The sequence below is a fragment of the Conger conger genome, chromosome 1 (assembly GCF_963514075.1).
Source record: "Conger conger chromosome 1, fConCon1.1, whole genome shotgun sequence".
Lineage (NCBI taxonomy): Eukaryota > Metazoa > Chordata > Actinopteri > Anguilliformes > Congridae > Conger > Conger conger.
Window position 1 is genome coordinate 26,259,301 of NC_083760.1, and position 12,161 is coordinate 26,271,461.

General features: G+C 43.1%; 1 protein-coding gene across 1 annotated transcript in view; it reads right to left on the reverse strand.

Moving 5' to 3' along the window:
- Positions 1–12,161, reverse strand: part of LOC133141430 (AT-rich interactive domain-containing protein 1B-like) — a 126,331-nt gene that overhangs the window by 48,733 nt on the left and 65,437 nt on the right. The gene's annotated exons all lie outside the window — the stretch shown is intronic.

Genomic DNA, 12,161 nt, shown 5'->3' on the forward strand with positions numbered 1-12,161 from the left:
CACTGCTCTAATTGTTTGGGAATGGTTTGAGGAACATGACAAAGAGTTCAAGGTGTTGCCCTGGCCTCCAAATTCCCCAAATCTCAATGTGATCGAGCATCTGTGGAATGTCCTGGAACAAAAAGTCTGATCCATGGCGGCTCCACCTTGCAACTTACAGGACTTAAAGGATCCGCTGCTAACGTCTTGGTACAAGATACCACAGGGCACTTTCAGAGGTCTTGTAGAGTCCATGCCTTGTGGGTCAGAGCTGGTTTGGCGGCATGCAGAGAACCAACAGCATATTAGGTCATAATGTTATGGCTCATCAGTATATATTATATACTCTGAGGCATACAATAAGGACACAGCACAGAAATGCTAAACGCCCTGTGCAGAAAAGCAAAAGAAAAAATAGTTTTAAGAAGAGAGGGAGAGGCGCTCAATCGTCTAATTGGCTCCAGTGTTGAGATTGTCATTATCTGCCTGAACCGGATGAACAGGTTTCTTTGACACCGGCAAACCATTCTACACCGGGTCCACGGCTGGAAACCTCAGAGGAGATTCCTAGTGCATTCCTTGTGATATCTGACCCTATCAGAGGTGATTCTGGGTGTTATCTGACCCCATCCCCGATTATTTTTAGGGTTGCACTCCAAAGCATTTCATCTGCCTACAATGCAGTCCTCCCAAATCTGCATACGAACTTCATTAAGAATGCTATTCATCCATCAGCATAAACATGTTTATTTAATTGCGTGCGATCAGTCATTTGTCAGCAGCAGGTAATACTGTTGGATTAGTGATGTATGGCCGTTGGTGTGAATATTATGGTGGAGGCATTCGCTCCAGAGGTAACCGTCTGCTAGATATCTCTGCTGACATATAGGGGTCTGACTGTGAGAGACAAGGTTGCGCTAAACCTGCTGTGAGCAATATTACCACCCACCTTGCTCTTCACCTCCATCATTGAGCTGTGAAGATTAAAGTTGAGCTGAGCTGATTGGATCAGGCGGTAAACAGCAGACCAGCTCCGATACAATCGAAAACTGATAGAGCTCATACAGCCCAACACTGATAGAGCCCAAGACTGATACAGCCCAACACTAACAGAGCTCATACAGCCCAACACTGATAGAGCCCAAGACTGATACAGCCCAACACTAACAGAGCTCAGAGCCCAACACTAATATAGTCCAACACTGATGGAGCTCATATAACCCAACACTGACAGAGCCCAACACTTATATAGTCAAACACTGACAGAGCTCATGTAGCCCAACACTGACAGCGCCCAACACTGATATAGCCCAACACTGATATAGCCAAACACGGACAGAGCTCATGTAGCCCAACACTGACAGCACCCAACACTGATATAGCCAAACACAGACAGAGCCCAACACTAACAGAGCCCAACACTGATATAGCCAAACACTGACAGAGCTCATGTAGCCTAACACTGACAGAGCCCAACACTGATATAGCCAAACACTGATAGAGCCCAACACTGATATAGCCAAACACTGACAGAGCTCATGTAGCCTAACACTGACAGAGCCCAACACTGATATAGCCAAACACTGATAGAGCCCAACACTGATATAGCCAAACACTGACAGAGCCCAACACTGATAGAGGTCATAGAGCCCAACACTGATATAGTCCAACACTGAAAGAGCTCACATAACCCAACACTGATATATCCCAACAATGATACAGCTCATACAGCCCAACACTGAAAGAGGCTTGTTCGCATCATTTAAAAAATTGCCTTTAAAAGCCAAGAGTGGCCAAGGGATATGTAGGCTGATGCATTTGTGAGTGAAGGACGTGTGTGTGTGTGCGACCTGGGTCAAATACGTCATTCTTTTGGATTCAAATACTTGATCTCAAGTAGAAAAGTGTTTGAATCCAAAACAATTCCACATTTGAACCAGGTCTGGTGTGTGAGTGTATATGTGTGAGTGTGTACTCTATGCGTAGGTGTGAGGCTATGGGTGATGAGGAGCGTGTGTATTACACACGTGTGCTGTGCAGCGTGGGCCTCTTAGGGGTGTTTACAGCGGAAAGCGCAGCCTGTACAAATTTGCGAGGAGCCCAGTCCGTTTCCAAAGTGGCCCAAATCCAATCTGTCTGCCTCTCTACTGCAAATTGCTCTGTGCATTCTGTCTCCAAATAGCTGTCAACTACTCCCAGCTGGCATCTTGTATCACTTAATTCGCTTGTGAAGCATGTAATTGTCCTAATAAAGAAAATACTGAGGTGATAATATCCAGTTGCTCTGCAATGCCCAGCCACTGTACATACTGAATTCGTCTTTACATGCCAGTTCACAGGCGGCCGTCGGTGATATTTCACCTCTCCGGGTTCCCCTGAACGCTGTCATAGTGCCACAGTGCCACACCACTAACGCAGAGGTGTCAAAGTGGTAAGCAAAGCCTTTTAGAGACAAAAAAAAGCCATTTTGAATGTTATCGAAAAATGAGGACCTTCATTTCATATACCTGCTCTCAAGCTCCACCAGCCATCTCCATCTGTCTTTCGGAAGAGACGTTAACCCAAACTCACTCACTGTGGTCATTGAAGTGCCATGACACTCTCGCAAAGAGTAGGGGGTTCCCCCTTGTCCTGGCTAAATTCCCAACCTGGCTCTTTCAACTTGCCACTAAATCTTCCTCTCCATCTCAGCTGGCGTGTGGCGAGTGTTCTGGTGCAAAATGGCAGCCATGGATCACCCAGCTGGCTGCTACGCATTGGTGATGGTTGAGGTGAGTTTCTCCCTCATCACTGTATAGGGTTTTGAGTGTTTAGAAAAGAGCTATATAAATGCAATTTGCAGTTCACTCCAGCCAGGGCACACACAAAATAGCCACACTTTCCAAAAAGCAAGCTTGACATACCCATCTCACCCTGTAGGGGGCTCCTGCCTGCAATCAGTGGTAGCAACTCAGTAACACATTAGACTCTTTCTCACAGTTACATTTCAGGATCATTTTGGAGACCTGGTGAAGTGACGTGGAAAACAGTCCAGATGTTACATTTGAATATGACTAACTCAATCTGCAAAGACTGCAAATTGAGACAAAACACGCAGACAAAACAGAACTGCACTGATTCATGCTGACACTTTGATACAAAAGTTTTCTCTACACCTTTACCCGGAGAGGTGACACACTGATATACCAGTCTTCTCTACATCCTCCCACAGAGAGGCGAATGCCTTAAACAGAAAATTTGGGAGGAGGGGGAGTGATTTGTGTGCACTACACTACATTCATGAGCGCTGCTGTTAGCCTTGCACCTTAAAAATCACTAAATATATTCAAGACTGAAAGAGCAATAACATCACAGAGTGGGTTAAATTATTCAGCATAGTAAATAAAATGAGAGCAGGTCTAATTAAGGATAATAGCGGTCGAGTGTGACTATTGGGCAGTGATTTCTCAGCTTTCTACCCTCTGTGCGTTTAGGCCGGTGGAGAGAGGGTAGGGGAAGATAGCTAACTTAAGACACTCAGCCGTCGAATGTGGGTAGATGGGGGGGGGGACTTGCCCAAAGGAGCTGGACCCCCTGTGTGGTCCATTCTCTGTAATCCTAGCTCTGTCTCACACACACACACACACACACACACACACACACACATTTCACCAAACCCTCCAGCTCCAAAAAACAATCACCTTTGCAGTAGGGGGTTACGGGGGGGTTGGGGTTGGGGGCAGCGGTATTAGGGCAGGTTACGCGGTGGCATTACGGGAGGAGGGAGTGCTCGATGCCTCAAAGCCACAGGTGAGACGAACGCGGTCGCCCTCCAATCTAAAGGAGCGGATTAGCGCAGGGTTTCTGAGGAGCAGCGAGGACCTGGGTCAGGGAGAGCACTTAGCAGGGGGCTGTTCGCCGCGGGCTCCCCGTTGTTCCATCGGGTCCGTGTGTCTGGCGGGACGGGGGGGAGGTGGAGGTTGTTAGGGCGGCTGGCAGCCTCTGTTACAGCACTGTGTTCATCTGCACTCCACTAAATACACTCGCGCTAAACAGATTCTATACTGTACGGCCAAAACACTTTATTACCAAAACAGAAGCGGCTTCATTATCGGGAGGTTTTCAGGGCTGAGCCGGCCCGACAGATAAATTCTTCCTGCCAGCTTTTAAACATTTTCCCCCTGCAGTACATTTTTCATTAACCACACAGCTTACTTATTTATTTCCGAGGCATAAAAGAACCACTTAAACCGCAGACTTATTTGCTCCACTTCTTTTTAATTTATTAATGCATTTCTTTATTCTCTCTCCGCGCCACAAGACACCTCCCCCGGCCCGTCAGAGAAAATGGAAAGCTAATTTAAAGATATAAATAAATAAATAAGTAAGAAGAAAAAAAAAAAAATCTTCATTTGTAATTCAGGTGCCCGCTCGGCTTAACCTCTCTCTCTCAGAAACGAGAGCGCGGAGTCCCTCTCTCATCCCAAATCCAGGCATTAGCGTTTGCCTTAGCGCATCTCCCTGGTCGGTTACAGAAGCGTAAGAGGTAGCATAGCTTAGTTACCGAAAAATTAGGATTAGCTTTAGGAAAAGAAATTCAATAACACCCTGAGGACAGATGAAAAAACTAAAAAATGAGTTTTAACACAATCTCAATAAGTATTTTTGTTCTTATATTTAGATTAGCACTACGTTATTTGTATTACTTTTTTGCTAAATAAGACAAAAAGATTGACAACGAGGTGAGACAGTGTGACTCATTTCAAGATTTGCCATTGCTTAACAATTCTACTTGACAAGCAAGTAGCAATAGGGTAGTATTTTATTCTTGAGAGAAACAATAAGATTAAGTCGCGTTACAAGATAAAAGATCCTTTTTTTTTTTTTTGTTGCAGTGAGCGACACAACTCACTGCCCCGAAATGGAAGTCCTCTACTTCCCCTTTTCCCCCTCTCTCTGCAGTTTACACCATCATGCCTGGAAACCACGCACATGATATTCCTCCTTCACAAGCCCCGCCCTGCGCTGTGTCCAGCGTGTCCCTGTTTCTCAGTGAGGTCACAATGGGACTCCATCAGGTACACAGTCACATGGGGCTGCGCATCCAATCAGGGATGGCCACAGTGCAGGGCTGCAGTCAGCTTTACCGCTTTTTAATTAAGCAAAGAAATAAAACGCAAAGAAACATCAGAGATCAGCGAGCCTCCAGATCTAGTTCCCTAAAGTCCTCACTGGCTTTTGTCTATCCCCCGGTTCTCTGTACACTGTGAGCGTTTGAGCTTGGAGCCACAGACTGTCACCCCTCTGTGTGAGTTTGGGCTGTCGACGTTGTTTGCGAGGTGAAAAGCGGTAGGCCTACAACGCTGCGTGATTCAGCTCGGCTTTAGATGGAGGACGAGAGAACAAAAGAGAGGGGGAGAGAGAGGCGGTGCAGAATCTTGATTCGTTTCATTCTAACCTCTGCAGAAAGGACGCAATCCATTACCGTTTACCGAGGAGAAAGGGTAGAGAGACGGAGGTGAGAGAGAGCGTTCGTGAAAAGGCGTTTGAAGATCAGACGCCGCAGTCGCGACGGCGCGCAGACGTTCGCACAAACCGGGAACAAAATACCCCCTTCCGCTCTGTTTCTCTGTAGACTGTTTATTTGTGGAATATCCTCCCTCTACTCTTTGACAGGACCTGCATACCCCCCACCTAATCCCCCCCAAATTTGAGCTGAGGCAGAGGGCGCTGTCAGGACTGCAGGATCTCAAAGTGAACAGGCGCATCGTGCAATCCGATTGGTCTGGAGCAAACTCATCCGGAGTGTCGCCGCTTCGCAAAGGAGCCGCCCGTCAAACCGGCTGCCACGGCGATCCGTCAGGGCCAGTGGATCAATGTGGAATCTGTGAAAACTATAACACTGTGACCAGCATATCATAATATATATATTGAGCACAAGGAAAATCAATATCTCCCACAAACTATACCGTTTCCAGCTTAGTAATACCACCGCAGGGCTTTTGGGTGCTGATTTATGCATTAGTAATAATTATTAGGGCTGTCAAGCAATTATAAAATTAGTTGGTGTTAAGTACACAGTATAGTGATCACACAACTTTTTAACTTGGCTAGCTATGTTTGACATAATATTACTTCAGTTCCCCCTCCACTCCCCCAAGAGGCTTATGAAGCCTTATAAACTCATTATTGAAAACGATAGCTACAGTGGGCTACAGTATTATTGGCATTATTGTGATAAATATGCACATAAAATGCTGTACACTAAAAAATAATACAGATATTGACATAAGCTTTATTTTCCAACATAAAGTGGTGTGCTTTATTAATGATTCAGTGGAATCAACCGAATAGTTGTTCTAATAAAAAAGATATTCCCCAAAAAACAGGTTCCACAATTATTGGCACCCCTGGTTTAATACTTTAATACAAGGACGACAGGCATATGTGCCAGTAGGTACTTCTGGTGCTTCAACCTATATGCACTCTTCTTTTGTGTGAAACATGTCGATGGTGTGTATAGCCAAAACGTTCAATGCTCTTCCAGTCATAATTCCAATGAGGTTTGGCAAACTTCAGATGCTTGGTTTTGTTTATTGTGCTCAATTTGCCACCCTTCCAAAGAGTTTGTTGGTATGGAAGTGCCATTTTATGGTTCTTTTTGAGACTTGGGAGACTCCAAGATGCAACCAATCTCTGCAATACTTTTGAAGGCTATTATGCAAATATACTGATGGCCTCCCTCCAATCTTCCTTACCGTCTGTGAGGAAAATGTGCACTTGCGTCCTCTTTCTGGCAATTTTGAAACCATTCCATAATGTTCTACACCTTTTTCTTTTATACTGCCATTTTCAGCGCAAAAACATTCCTCATGAAAAAGCCCTGTAGTCAATACATTTTACAGCTTTTCATTTCTGGCACAGGTATTCAAGGCGTTGACCACAGTTGTTTTTAGAGGTGGGAAAAGACTTGACATGCGATGACTATATCTAGATTTGAGGCAATATTTAAAAATATAAACCATTTTTTTTAAATATAACTTCTGATGGGCGTCCCCTGCTTGAGTATGGTTGGGGGTCCCTGGATCAGAAAAGTTTGAAGGGAGCTCTAAAGGGAGAAGACCTTGTGGATTTCCACATCACAAACCCAGACATTGTTCAACACCCACGTATTACTGTGGAACATCAAAAAACGACGTTATACATGGTGTTTTTTGTTGTTGTGTTTTTGCATTTTTATCCAGCATAATGTTTCAGTAACTGAGAACTTGTTAGCTTTATTTTGTAAGATTAATGTGAGAAGGAATTATTTTGCAATACTAATTTTCATTCAAAAGGTGCAAATTGAATGTTGTTGGCGTAATTAGAATGTGTTCCTGAGGTCACGGTGTTGGCCAATGGGAGGCAGGTGTGTCCCTGTGGAGGGACTCATGCAGCAGGGAAGTGAACAGTGAATGTAAGTGGCAGCTGGTTTCTGTGGGTTGCAGAGGAATGGAGTTCTGGTATCAGCATGCAGCGGTCTCTCCTCTCTGCTACAAGCTCTCTCTCCATCACATACAGGACATAACTCAGGAACCAGACAGGACCCCAGAGCCTGGGCCCTGACCACAATTATCGAGTACAGAGGTAGCACTGTTTATATCTGCATCTGGAGCTGTTCAAACACTGATAAAAACTGGAAAGGCACCTCTAAAGCTACATGTAAATGGTAAATGGTCTGCTTTTACATCGCGCTTTTATAAAAGGCCTTTACAATGAACACCTTTCATTTACTGACTCACACACACACACCAATGGTGAAAGGCTGCCAGGCAACCTACTAATCAGCTCGTCGGGAGCAATTGGGGGTTAGGTGTCTTGCTCAGGGACACTTCGACACACCCAGGGCGGGGGATCGAGCCGGCAACCCTCCGAACGCCAAACAAACGCTCCTACCTCATGAGCTAATGTCCATCTCTCTCCAGTGTATGCGAGCAGGGCGGGTTTCTGAGGGAGTGGCATTAAACGAAGTGAAGCCCCCACTCAGTACGAAAACGTTATTGCAATTTTAATGCAATGTTTAATGCATTGTTCGAAACACTGACTGATGCATTTATTCATTAGCGGCGCTTGAAGCGATTTAAGCTGAGCCGGGTAGTCACAAGTTGCTGACTTTGTCGGCAGATACTTCTACTCTTTCAATGCACTCTTCAACTTCAGCCCCTGTATCTCCTGCTTAGTGTTCTTCCTGATTGGTTGCTTTCAGCTTCTTTGCAATGGACATGAACACCATCTCTAATACATTACAGTGCATTTTTGTTTATGAGAGTGCAAGAGGGATAGTAGTGTTTTTGTTTGATAAGAGCTGCCAAATACAGACAGGTTATGCTTTTCCCGCTTGTGAACATTAATTACTTCACACTCACAGAAAAGACGATGTTTCGGGATGTCGAAAAGCCAACACAGAAAAAAAGTGTTGTAACAAGATCCTACTTATGCTTGTTTGATTACTGGGTATTAACTTTATAGCCGCATCATGATGTTTTTAAATTTTTCTAATGGGGTATATTATGTAATTCAAGAAATAATGTAAGTAAGCATTCCCATAAAGCCAATTAAAATTTTAATGTTAAATATTCAGAGCTCTGCATGACCCTATTCACAAAGCAATCATACTGTACACACACTCTCACACACACACACACACACAATTACAATATTTTGTTTAAAAGTGTGAATAACAATATCAGTAGCACTGTCTCATCTATATGTTTTGACTTCCCTTGAGTATTTCCTATTATTGTAAATGACGCATGTTAAGTGATTAAATGAAATGTTAATTCAGGCAGAATGCAAGCTAATCAGATAATACCACGACAGACCTATAATTTAAAACCTAGACGGGCTTTAGTACAGTGTATGAAGAAATCATTCTAGTCTTCAGTGGAGGCTGTTGGACTCTTTCTACACAGTGGCTTGAACCTACATGTGAAGTCCCTTCCCCTGAGTAAAGCCAGGAAAAGAGAAACAGTCATTCTGAAACACTCCTGTCACATGAACAAAAGCCTTTTTCCACAGGAAAAAATAGACAAACAGTTTTCTTTAAATCTATCTCCAGTATATTTTTTGTGTGATTTTTTTTTCTTCATCTGCTCTGCTTTGCTATTCATGTTACCGAGCATACTCTCTTTAAAAACCTGTCAGAAATCATCGCTGACAAACAAGCTATGACACTTTAGCCTTGAAAACTTTCTCAAAGAAAAACTCTGGGTGCAGCATACACACACAATGCAAACAATTCATACACGGTCAGTTTTAACAAATACCATGCAGTGATTAAAATAAAAACATGCTCCTTAAAAATCCACCCTGACTAAAACATGCAAATATATTCTATCAGGATGATCAGAGTTACGGTGCCTGGTCTATTTTTATACTCCTTTGGGCAAAATTCTGCCTTACAATACTTCACCTTATTTCACCAGAAGTTTGCTTCAAACCAAGAGACTGAGGATGTAGCCGCATGCTAAATTGACTTAACGCACGCACGCCCGGACTCTCGCTCGCATGCAAACCACAGTAAAAATATTTTTATAAAAGCTGACCAGGAGAGGGCACTGTGAGCTCTAGCACACTAACAGGCACCACTCATCAGTCACACATGGGGTATAGGTAGGAATATTCCACCTCGCCAGAGGAACCCTCCTCAAAACACACGCACAAACTTATACCTCCCTTGACACTGAGCATGGAAACTTAACACACGCATGCACGCACGCAGAGACACACGCACCATTCCGCCAACAACTGTCATAATCTGTACATGAAGACATTAATTCCAAGATTCAGTCTCGATTTTTATCCGGTTTTCAAAATTGCTGGAATAAAACAAATGAGGGAGAAAAAGAAGTCTATCCATCTCCTTCTCCGCCTCTTAATTTCCCTCTCTATTTCTCTCTCTCCCTCCCTCCCCGTCTCCCCCTTCCTCCCACCCTCTCTCCCCCTTGCGGCGTGTGGCTGTATTTCTCTGTGGAGCGGATTTGAAGGTGCAGCTTCTTTTGTTCTGATGAGGGGCCAAACACTGTGAACCTCAGTGGTTAGGTGTGCAAGAGGAAATAGTGCCCTGATTTTACACCCTGAACCTGAAATACTACCCTGATTCTTACACGCACATTCCACAGCTCAACCCAGGATAGCTTCTGCTACTTCTAAAACCTGTATTTTTGCGGAAAAATAATATGTTTTTTCTATTCCAATTTTCTGTGTATTAAGTTAGTAAATTAAATTAACCAATATACAAATTTAACCAAGACAAAAAAATGGAGGTGTAAACCTTTTATTTGGAGAACAAACAAATCACCCATTACCAAGGAAACAACCTGCGATCAAGGTACAGTATGCAATTAAAACTGAAGCAAAGCTGAAGGGGAAATCTAAAATCTTTTTCTTCTCTCAGCACACAACACAGTACAGTCACAGTGAAGTAGTATAATGCCCTTTCTTTATGAGCAAAGTATATTTGCATAATAGCCTTTAAAAAAGTACATAACACCCACTCTTTAAGATAGGGCAGTAAAGTCTCATAACATCCTCTCTTTAACAGAGCACGGTAAATTCTCACATCTTCTCTTTAACAGAGCACGGTAAAGTCACATAACAACCTCTCTTTACAAAAGCACAGTAAAGTCTCATAACATCCTCTCTTTACAAGAGCACAGTAAAGTCTCATAACATTCTCTCTTTACAAGAGCACAGTAAAGTCTCATAACATCCTCTCTTTACAAGAGCACAGTAAAGTCTCATAACATTCTCTCTTTACAAGAGCACAGTAAAGTCTCATAACATTCTCTCTTTACAAGAGCACAGTAAAGTCTCAAATTCCTCTTTACAAGAGCACAGTAAAATCTCAACATCCTCTCTTCACAAAAGCACAGTAAAGTATCATAACATCCTCTCTTTACAAGAGCACAGTAAAGTCTCATAACATCCTCTCTTTAACAAAGCACAGTAAAGTCTCATAACATCCTCTCTTTAACAGAGCACTGTAAAGTCTCATAACATCCTCTCTTTTGAGAGTCGTATAATGTCCTCCCTGACCAAGAACCTAGTTATGTCACATAACACCCTCTGAAAATGAGACTACAGGTCACATAAGACCCCGTCTGCACAAGAATACAGTTACAGTCACTTAACACCCTCTCTTTTTACAAAAGTGCATTTAAAGTCACATAACATCCTTTCTCCTTACGGGAGTGCGGTAAAGTCGTTTAACACCCCAAGGGAAGGACATCACACTCCATCCTGATGGGAGAGATCTCTGGGGTTCAGATGGACCCTGATACTGCCCTTTGAAAAAGCCTTTTCTGAAGAATAAGCAAATCACTAGAATAAAAGCATGCACGTGCCCCTCTGTGGCAGGGCGACCTACTTCTGTTATTAATTTTCCTTGTAGCCAGAAAGAAGTTTTTAATATGCAGAGTCTTGGTAGTGCCCAAGGACAGGCTTCTTAAAAGCCATTCATTCTGAATTCAGAGACTCTCTGTAGCAGACTAATGATGAATTCGATTAATATAGCCACCGATATAATAAAGCTTGTCCCAGGCCGTCACATACAGTGAGCTTGACTTATATACATATAGACTGAACGCATACACATGCGAAGGTTCTCACATACATCCACTTACACACACACGCATACACACAGGCATAGGCATGCGCACACACACAGTCATGCTCTTGCCATTACAAAATCTGTAACTGGGGAAAATATAACAGCTTCAGGATAAAATATGAAAACTACTGAATGTTTAAAAACAACAGCCATGAACAGAGCGAGCGCAGCTTTGAACAGAGAGCGAGCGCTCTAAAGGGAGGGAGAGGGAGTTTAGCTCACAAATTCAAGCCCTCGCTTTTAAATCTTTCATTTCTTTTTGGTTAAGAGCTTCTGGGTGCCAAAGACATTACTGAATTATAAAATATGTTCCTTCTCTGAGCAAGAGACGCTTGAATGTGGTTGCACTGCAATATCACAAAATGTAAATAATGTATGCACATGGCCTAACAGTAATATCATGATAATGTATTCACAAGGCTTAAATGTAATATTACAATAATGTTTTAATCAGGCCTAACAGTAATATCACAATCATGTTTTCATATGACCTGCAGTAATACCACAATAATGTACTCATATGACCCAACAGTAATATCACAATAATCTACTG